Source organism: Poecilia formosa, unplaced genomic scaffold (genome assembly GCF_000485575.1).
Source record: "Poecilia formosa unplaced genomic scaffold, Poecilia_formosa-5.1.2 Scaffold1017, whole genome shotgun sequence".
Lineage (NCBI taxonomy): Eukaryota > Metazoa > Chordata > Actinopteri > Cyprinodontiformes > Poeciliidae > Poecilia > Poecilia formosa.
In genome coordinates, this window is record NW_006800956.1 from 30,111 (window position 1) to 39,494 (window position 9,384).

Sequence of the window (9,384 nt, forward strand, 5' to 3'; positions counted from 1 at the left end):
CCTGAACACACTGCTGTAAACACCGTCCTATCTGAGCTCTTCACAAGAAACATGCAAAGGTAATAAAACGAAATAACACGGAGACCTTAAAAGACACGGTCATATTTTCTAAAAGCAGCAACTTTTGACCTGAACGGTCAGCGGAACCAGATCTCTGACACCAGAGCTGCGCTACTGTTAAGCTATGAGGCTTGTTGTGCTTCGTCGTGCTTCGGAAGTAAAAAGCCCGAACCGTAACCTCCCCGTTAATCTGTGACAATTACGACAATAAACACACTTGAAGATTAGGTAAAAACGTCCGTTAGAATGTTTAGATACTTAAATAGCACTTTTTTACAAGAACAATGTCCGAGAATATTGCCTACTAGCATAAGCTAAGGTTAATGTTAGCCACAAAGTTTAAGTAAAACTCACCTTCGTATCAGTGAATGTATAACGAGGCGAACATCTAAAACCTTTCTCCAGCTGACTTGTTGGGGCTTCGGATCGATGTACAAACCTTGGCCAAACCCTGCAAGCATCTAATGTAAAATGATATTTTTATTGGATCAGAAACAATCGAGCCGCTTTTCCCCAAACGTTCCTCTTAGGCCGTCTAACGAGCCATCATTTGATCCAGGTGCGTTAAACCAGGGAGAGAACTAAAACATGCAGGATGCCGGTGTTATGCCCAGAAACGCATGCCTGCCCAAAATTGCATCCCCTCAGGCATGCGTTTCTGGGCATAACACCGGTCTGCCAGTCAAACCTCTCACTGCAGAGCGGAAAGCAGGCTGATATTTAAACCTTTGGCGACAAAAATAAGGTCAGGGGATAAGATGGGCATCACATGTAAGTATCGGCCGATCACGATCCCCCAAAATTAAGGAAATCAGTGCCCAGAAATCCACTGGCCGATAAATGTATCCTATATTATACATGCATATGTAACCGAATCCTTTTCTGCGTGGTGCTGGTTATCGAGTGAATGGACCGTGACACAGTTTATCTTTCAAGCGGATGATTCTCGGTTTATTTCTGACGAGAATATAAAGACAAAACAGTGATGTTTTGTCTTTGTATTAAGGCTGCCCGCTCCAAGTCCTACACAAAACAAAAGTATATAACAAAAATTAACTTAACAGATCTATAAATAAACTGAATGTATTTAGATGGAAAAATAAACAGCACACACCTCTTCCACAGGACAACATGAGAAAAGGGGAGGGTTTTCTTCTTTTTTTTATGGCGGTTGGCAAACAACTTTAAGGTGCATTACCGCCACCTTCCAGGTTGGAGTATGGATCAGAAGCTCATAGCCTCCTCATAATACCCATTCTTCTAAGAAAATTAAAAATACTATCAAAAACTATATCTCCTGATGATCTCTGAAACAATTCTCTTATAACTAACTTATTTTTATTACTACTAAGCTCACTAAGTAGTATCTCTTTCCCGTACATACTTGTTGCATTCTAAAAAGATATGTTGTACTGTTTTTAACTTTCCACAATAACTACAACAACCTGTATTATGTTTATTAATTAACTTAAGAGTACTATTTAATCCTGTATGTCCAAACCTAATTCTAGAAATAACATCTTCACTTTTACTTGTTACCTTTTCTACATTCCCCAACTTTTTTTGGATATTATGATAAAACCTCGCTTTGTCTCCTCTATCCCACTGTTCTTGCCATTTTCCCTTGATATACTCCTTTATAATATTCTTTGTCATTTTTACTTATCTTAATATTCAAATCAACAATTTCCTTTCTTGAGGCACTCTTAGCAAAACTATCCGCCAACCCATTTCCTACCACGCCAATGTGGGCAGGAATCCAAACTAATTTAACCTGAGAGCCCTGATTTTTAATCCTGGAGATTAAGTGAATTATATCCAATATAATGTCTTGCCTTGATTCTGACTTTACCTCTTGGATACTAATTAATGCGCTACTAGAATCTGAGCAAATTAAAAACTTTTTTCCATTTCCTCTACCCATTCTAAAGCCAATAAAATTGCCATTAACTCACCTGTATACACTGTCAGTTTATCATTTATTATTTTATTTTTCATAAAGTTTAAATCTGGAGCAATAAATTATATACCTACTTGATTGTTTACCATTTTTGAGGCATCTGTATATATTTGAATATATTCTGAATAATATTTTTTTATATAATTTTCCACTTCATTCTTTCCCAATTCTCTTCCCTTTTCCAATAACTTTAAATCAACTTCAGCCTATTCAAAAACCCATAACGGAATGACAGGAGTAACAACCACAGGGCTGATGAGAAATTTAAAGGGGAGGGTGTAAGGGGCGCAAATAATTTAAAGACAATACCACAGAAGAAGAAATAAAAAGGAGGGGCTTTCGATCTTAAAGTAACATGGTTAAAACAATGAGAGGTGTTTCAGTAAGATAAGGAAAAGACAAATAACCAAAAAAAAAACATTTTGTGTAATTATAACGAAAGAGAATTACAAACAGGTTACACATAGGATATAATGTAAACAGCATCGTGATAGATGCAATAAGTTTATAGCAGGTGTGTGAATGATCTAATATTCTAACTGTTGATTTCAGCCGGTCACATTGTTAGCAGAACTAGAGGGCCCCAAAACCAAATTTCACTTAGGGCCCCATGGAGGCTTGGGCTGGCCCTGAATTTGCATATGTATTTATGGGTGGAGACAGGGCAGACCAGCAGCTGCGCTCAATTTTGTGCACTGCACTTTTCTAAATTTTTCCATACACCAAGTTTTAGTGTGAAAACTGTGCACTCTTTTATACATAAGGCCCCAGGAGTTCTTAGAGAGGCTCAATTTCAAGGTGTTAAATTACAAATCCGAATTTCTTTTAAGTCATATTTGACATAGCAATTTTAATAACGACTGAGGGTAATGTAGTTACTTGATTTTGCTGTAAAATTAGACTATATACCTGGAAAATACATAATACTACCCTTTTAACAAAGTGGGTTTTCAGATCAGTCAAAGTTGGTGTGGAAAGCTTTTTTCACTTAAATAAAATCATCATATTTGTCTAATATTGCAAAAAGAGTAAGAACAAGCCGTGTGTAATGGCAGCATATTTTTGTGGTACTTTCTTTCTTCCTCATAAATGTGAATATCTCCTATGTTTCCAAACACACCCTCAAAGTCCTTAAGGTTTTTCTCCATTATTAAAATGTTGAGTGGAGTCAAGACAATGTTAGTGATAAAGTCCCATCACTTACTAACACACATTTAAAGTGTGGTTTCTTAAACTGTGCTACACATTCAGCACTAACAGCAGGATGTTACAGATAAAAACCTAACCTCCAGTGCAATGTGCCAGCCATGTTTCTGTGAATCATCATGTTCCAAACAGCTGGGGCGTGTTTATCAACCATATTGACAGGCTGTGAGTGATAGCGATCCTCCACCCAACCCCCATTAGTTTGTGATGTTCATCTGCTTCCGCTCATTTATGTGGAGTGGCCACAAGTTTACAGATAGCCATTTTGCTTAATGGATGCTGTTCATTCAGTCCCACAGCAGGCTCTGGCAGTCGCTGTCCCGGGCCCATTAGGAAATTAGTCGACAGCCGGGCCGCCAGAGCAAATGACGGCATCAGAACCTGAGTGACTCCTGCCTGAGTCAACATTGCTGGGTCCGCTTTCAGTCAGCTGCTGTTGCTGTAAACGAATGCGTTATGATGTGAAACACGGCTGGCTAATTGCACTTGGTCATGTCCTTCCTGTTTGACAAATCTAAAGTCACCGTACAAAAATGATCACCTTCAAACTAGTGGAAACTCTTTTTGAAATGCACCAGAATCCTTCACAGTAATCAATTTAAAAAAAAAGGATATTTTGACACTTAACTTTGTTAAAAATTTGACCTGGTTAGACTTGAAATTCCTCTGCAAGGCAGATTTATGATGTAATAAATATTTCTGAGTATCAGTACCAGCATGTGGGTTCCTCAGGTGTGTGTGTGTCTGCAGCTGTCCTTAATCCTAAGGCATGGAGCCAAGCAGAGTACCAGAAGACAAACTAAGCACTCTGACTAGAAAATGCATCATCATCATGGATTCTACCTCTGCAGACTGGTCGATCTAAAGCTCTTGTCAGGTTGCATTAGCTAAATGACCAATGCACTGTGTGTAGACCACATTGCACTTTTTCATATAACCAGCCCTAATCAGCTAATTGAATTTAGCTTGACAGCTTAAACGTTTAAGTCTGAATTTGGATCTAACTGCACTTAAAAGAGTACATCTAAAAATATTGTAGGTGAAGAGGCAAGTGGAGAAGTTGCACCGGAAGGTTCGTGCCGGGGAAGACATCATGTCTGCTTCAGGTATCAGACAAATCTCCTTCACCAGTCCTCATTTCAAATTACGGCCCTCAAGTACATTTCAGGACCCCTGCATCGATTGCCTCGATCAAGGACTATGTGACAAATAGACTAATGTTTGAGAGACTGAAGGCTTGTCTAACTGACCATACATAAAAGAGTATGCAATTTTCACACTAAAACTTGGCGTATGGACAAATTTAGAAAAGTGCGGCGCACAAAAAAATTCTGATGTGTAAAGTCATGCTAACGCCCGTGGCTGCGCACCTTTCCTTTGTACATCCCAATTTGTGGGAAATTGAGCGCAGCAGCTGGTCCGCCCTGTCTCCACCCATAAATACATATATAAATTAATATAAATACCCAGAAGTCTGCCACCACATGGGGCAATAATCATGCCAACTATGATATATTTTATTCTAAAGGTGCTTTCAGGGAACATAAGGTAACCTCACAAAAAGAATACATTTTAAAGAAAAAAAAATCCAAATTAAACAAATAAAGAGATCATGCAAATGCTTGTTTGAACAGCAGAGCATTCAGCCAGGATCTAAAGACAGAGTCAGAGAGTCATTTGAGTCAGGAATGTGGACGTTTATTCTAAATAGAGGAATCATGAACAGAAGTTGTACATTTACAGAATAGAGATGCTCTCTGTTCATTAAGGTGCATTCACAAAGCGGGAATGGCTCAACTAAACGATGACTGCAGCTGGACCAGTACCAGTACCACACGGCTCCTTCTTTAAGTTTTGCTCAGAGCTCCAGGATGATCAGTCTGGATTAATCTAAACGCAAATAAACCATCATCATCACTTTCCAGCAGATGATCTCTGATCAAACGCTCTCTCTGAATCCTTCCATTGGCGATGTTCTCCATCAGAGCCAAAGCACTCCACAATTAGCGGCTCACCATTATGCAACTACTTATATACACATGTGATTAGACACACCCTGATCACCTTAAAAATAATCAAACCTGTTTGGAGTTAATCTGCTGATCCAACCCTGTTTTTTTTGTTTTTTTTAGTCAGAATGAAATTATCTCATAGATGCATTTCATGCACTTTGGCGCACAGACCAATGCGTTACATCTTTATGAGACAAAAACTGTTAGGATTTGAGGATGAGGCGGTGAGGAGAAACACAGGCGAGCCCAGGTAGACATAAAAGATGATTTAATGACAAACTCCAGTGAACTAACTCCAAAGACTCAGGCAGCACGAGGAAAATAGACGGCAACTGACTTTCTATTACGACAAATGACAAGCACCCGACAAGGAACAAAGGACACAGGTGGACTTAAATACATAGAAAAAAACAAATCCTAACAGTACACCTCCCTCAAGGGCGGCTCTAAGACGCCCAAAACAGAAAAAGTCTAAACCAACAAAAGTCAACCCAACAGAGTGGGCAGAGGAGCGACGGAGGGAGGGCAAGAGTCCACGGGGAACAAAAACAGAATCACTCAGTCCAAAAACAAAAAGCACGGTCAGGGCGGGGCCTGTCGTGGACAGTCTGGGGGCTGACAGCGGCGCAGAAAACGGACCCCTGCAGGTGGGTCCAGCGGTGACCCCTGGAGGCAGGTCCGGCAGACGATCCGGGTGTAGGAAGGGCTTGGGCCTAGGAAGGCGGCACCAGAACCTCTTGGGCCTGGCAGCAGGGTCAGAGGGGCCGGCACAGGGCTCAGACAGAGGGCTGGCAGAAGGCGGAGACTCTGGAGCACTGGGAGGCAGAGACTCGGGAGGGGCAAACTCCTGGGGCGGCTTCACGGCAGGAAACTCTGGAACGGACTCAGGAACAGGCAGTGGCTGAGATGAGCACTGCCTCAGTGCAGGGTCAGGCAGCAGGGAAAGGTGACGGCCGGACCCAGGGGCCGGGATCTCTGGTGGCTCAGGGTGGCTGTGACGGTGGGATCCGGTTCCAGGCGTAGGGATTGCCAGCCTCGATCCCCACAACAGCCTCGGGCTGAAAGAAGCTCCTCCAAAAAACTCCTCCACAAAGACTGCCTGTTCCGCTCCGGACCTCCGCCGTGGCCTCCGTCGTTTAGATGGGCCTTTTTTTTTTTTTTTTTTGCGTTGTCATCTTTATGGTACCCTCAAATCTGTCAGGATTTGAGGGTGAGGCGGTGAGGAGAAATGCAGGCAAGCCCAGGTAGACATGATAAAAGTTGATTTAATGACGAACTCCAATGAACTAACTCCAAAAACTCAGGCAGCACGAGGAAAACAGACGGCAACTGACATTCTGACAACGACAACTGACAAGGACCTAAACTATGAAGTATACAATTTGAATGGTTACTAAAAACTACAACTGAAACTGCATATTTGAATGTATTGTGGATTTTCTCTATACATTGTCAAACATTTACATACAGTTTCAAATACANGCATACACAATTTCCACTAGTATCTGGATAATGTGCTCTTGTAAGCTACAGCAAAACCATATGCTTTTGCATACTTTTATCTTTGTTTTTATCTTTGTGTGCGTGTTATGTTATTGTCTGACGATAAATGCAGTTCAGCGTCATCGTTTACTTTAAACAATAAAATATTAAAATCATGAGAAAAAGAAACATCGGGTTTGATGCTTCTTGGTCTAAATAACACTGAATGTAGTCAGATTTCAGTCTATTTAGGTGAGTTTTGATGCTTTGTAGTTTGACGTTGTCCACAGAAAAGCTTTGCGTGGCTGCCGCACATTTTCATGCCAGTGAAAAAGTGTGTGTATATTTCAGCAAACTTTGACGTAAAGTTAATTTTTATACATGCCATCTTGTGAAATATGGCATGTATTTTTTGTGCATACGCACGCTTTATGCATGAGGTCCCTGGTGTCTGCAGCCCACCCATTTTTGGGCTGCAAGATTAATTGCAGCCCAAAAATGGAGACTTGTTCTTGTCCCTTCTATTCAATCTTTCATGAATTTGTTTGAAGTTAAAAGCACATTCATAAATGTCTCGAAAACTAAAACTACATAACCCCTAAATGGCAACGTAGTGCAGACAAATTCTGATTCTGAAGGTGGCTTAATAGATGTACCATACTGAAGACAGACATGCTGCCCAGGCATGTGGGCAGATCCAGTCAGACCAGGATATGATCCTGGGCTGCTGCCAAATGAGGGGATAAAAGCCACCTCCAGCACCTAGAACCAGATGTTGCCTCATGAATCCTTTGGCAGGAATCTGTGACTAATACAAAATATCTCCTCCCCCTTCTGAGAATCTGTAAAGAACTGGAAGGAGGGAGAATAATTAGGTGGAGGGGAATGAATGATGACAAGCATGACAGGAGGGTTGTATGAAGCCACAAATTAGCAGATAGACAGACGTAGATTGGTAAGGAGGGTGGAGAAGCAAGTGCACAAGTAAGTTCATATCTTCCACCTTCTATCCACCTTTTTAGAAGTGGACTGAATGATATGCTCCATCATCAGGAAAATATTTTAAAAGCAAAGCTGAGTGAAGAAGCAAGGCAGAAAATACAAGAGCTATGCCAGACAAATCAAAGCCTCCNATTTTTTGTGCATACGCACGCTTTATGCATGAGGTCCCTGGTGTCTGCAGCCCACCCATTTTTGGGCTGCAAGATTAATTGCAGCCCAAAAATGGAGACTTGTTCTTGTCCCTTCTATTCAATCTTTCATGAATTTGTTTGAAGTTAAAAGCACATTCATAAATGTCTCGAAAACTAAAACTACATAACCCCTAAATGGCAACGTAGTGCAGACAAATTCTGATTCTGAAGGTGGCTTAATAGATGTACCATACTGAAGACAGGCATGCTGCCCAGGCATGTGGGCAGATCCAGTCAGACCAGGATATGATCCTGGGCTGCTGCCAAATGAGGGGATAAAAGCCACCTCCAGCACCTAGAACCAGATGTTGCCTCATGAATCCTTTGGCAGGAATCTGTGACTAATACAAAATATCTCCTCCCCCTTCTGAGAATCTGTAAAGAACTGGAAGGAGGGAGAATAATTAGGTGGAGGGGAATGAATGATGACAAGCATGACAGGAGGGTTGTATGAAGCCACAAATTAGCAGATAGACAGACGTAGATTGGTAAGGAGGGTGGAGAAGCAAGTGCACAAGTAAGTTCATATCTTCCACCTTCTATCCACCTTTTTAGAAGTGGACTGAATGATATGCTCCATCATCAGGAAAATATTTTAAAAGCAAAGCTGAGTGAAGAAGCAAGGCAGAAAATACAAGAGCTATGCCAGACAAATCAAAGCCTCCGACAGATAAGAGTGTGCTCCTCATCCTGTCTGTCACTTAGCAGGAGGAGGAAGGTTGCTTGTTAGGACAAGAGCCTCCATGACTCTTGCTCAAGTGGCTGAAGAAGACGCCGAATGTGTTTCACCTCCTTATAATACGCTCTTCTGCCTTTTTCTCTCATTCTCCCACACACACAAACCTTTTGGTGGAAGCACATGTCTGACAGTAAAAGGTGAAGTGCTGCTGACAGAGTGTCTCACTGGTGGAATATGTCCAGTTTGGCCCGGCAGAAAAGAGACCCGTGAGTCCAAATACGAAGATTTCTCCCATTTTCTTTCCCAGCACCTCACCATTTCACACTTTTACTTTCTCCATTTAAAATTCAGCAAAACTGAGTTGGTGTTTTTTCTTTAGAAATTTCCTTCCAATTGACAACTTAATTCACTGATTGAAATAAAAATTAGTAAAACATGTTCACTGATTTAAATAAAAATTAGTAAAACATGTTTTTTTAAAGTTAAGAGCATTATCTACCTTTGTCACTGTTGCTCTTAACTTGACCAAATGTCAAATACTATTCATTGATACAATGCTGAGATGGTGTGTCGCACAGTTCTGCACTGAATGTCATTGAGAAACTGACTTCTGCAGTTTCCTTTTTTTAAGTGTGAAGCTCCAAGAATGCACAGATCTAATCTCTAGAAATTATTTAGTGCCAGATGCTTGATTTGCTAAGAATCCTAAATATACAGACAAAGCTACAGAGTGGAACAGCTTACATCAGTGTTACAATGGTCCAGTCAAAGTCCAGACTTGAATCCAACAAC

General features: G+C 41.1%; 1 long non-coding RNA gene across 1 annotated transcript in view; it reads left to right on the top strand.

Moving 5' to 3' along the window:
• LOC107835102 (uncharacterized) overlaps nucleotides 1–8,158 on the top strand; it is a 16,922-nt gene extending 8,764 nt beyond the window's left edge. The window contains exons 2-3 of the long non-coding RNA XR_001660933.1: nucleotides 7,795–7,798; nucleotides 8,148–8,158. This is a non-coding gene — a long non-coding RNA (uncharacterized LOC107835102). The remainder of the gene's footprint in view (nucleotides 1–7,794; nucleotides 7,799–8,147) is intronic.
• Nucleotides 8,159–9,384: the final 1,226 nt, after the last annotated feature.